Source organism: Bison bison, unplaced genomic scaffold (assembly GCF_000754665.1).
Source record: "Bison bison bison isolate TAMUID 2011002044 unplaced genomic scaffold, Bison_UMD1.0 scf7180017864388, whole genome shotgun sequence".
Lineage (NCBI taxonomy): Eukaryota > Metazoa > Chordata > Mammalia > Artiodactyla > Bovidae > Bison > Bison bison.
Genome location: NW_011494960.1, coordinates 6,662,618 through 6,663,834, shown reverse-complemented (window position 1 = coordinate 6,663,834; position 1,217 = coordinate 6,662,618).

Below are 1,217 nucleotides of genomic sequence, written 5' to 3'. Positions count from 1 at the left end.
GATTGGGGGCAGGAGGAGAAGGGGACGACAGAGGATGTGATGGCTGGATGGCATCACCAACTCGATGGACATGAGTTTGAGTGAACTCTGGGAGTTGGTGATGGACAGGGAGGCCTGGTGTGCTGCAATTCATGGGGTCGCAAAGAGTCGGACACAACTTCAGGACTGGACTGAACGGAACTGAACTGAACAATTACTGATGTTAAGCATCTTTTCATATGCTTGATGACCAATTGGATGTCTTCTTTACGGATGTCTATTTAAGTCCTTTTCCCCCCTTTTAATCAAGTTATTTGTTTTGTTGTTGTTCTTGTTGAGGATGCTGGAATAAGATTTTAAGAACTGCTGTGTGCATGTGTATGTGTGTGCACATGTGTTTTAAGAAAAGATTTATGTTGTGTGCTATACTAAAGTTTTAGATACATGGAAGTTTTAAGATGTTTTAATATTTTTGCAATGCCTGTCATTACAACATTGATTTCAGAGAAGCTGAGAAAAGTGGTTGGAGTTCATTCATATTTGGCTTTCTTCATCTTTAATGAGAATATGTATTTCAACTTTAATGAAAATATATATCTAAATAAGTTATATGGTTGTTCTGTATCCCACTTGTTTCACTCATGTTTCTGTTTTCATATCAATAAATTTGCAATAACATCATAATTTGAAAGGCTAAATGATACCCATCATTCATTCAACAAATTCACACGCCATGCTTACTAGGTCACTGGGCAATGTCCTATGGGTACAACAGTGAATAAGACAAACATGATGGAAATATGTCTTGCGCAGAAAAGAAATAAAATGAACAAGTTTAAGTATTAGTGGTGATAACTCTTTGTCATAATCACAATATGGGGTTTACTAGATATTATAGCATGAGGGTTCTTCCATTAGTATCCAGCATTAATAGAATGGCAAACTAATACTAGAATTGTTTGAATCCAGCATATAGTCTAGGACACACTCCCAAAGCACAGGAATAGGATTCTGTATTATCTTAGGTTTTATCTATCATGTTAGGAGGGGCCATGGAATCCTCACATTGCACATCAAACCATTGTCTGTGGTGTACATGGACTTCATTTTGTCCTTTTTGTCTCATGCTTTTTGTAAGGGCACCAATTTATTTGATTTAGGGTTTTCACTTTTTGTTTTATTTTAATGGTTTCAAATGGTATGGATACTTTGGGGAGTAAAAATGGAACACAAACCTA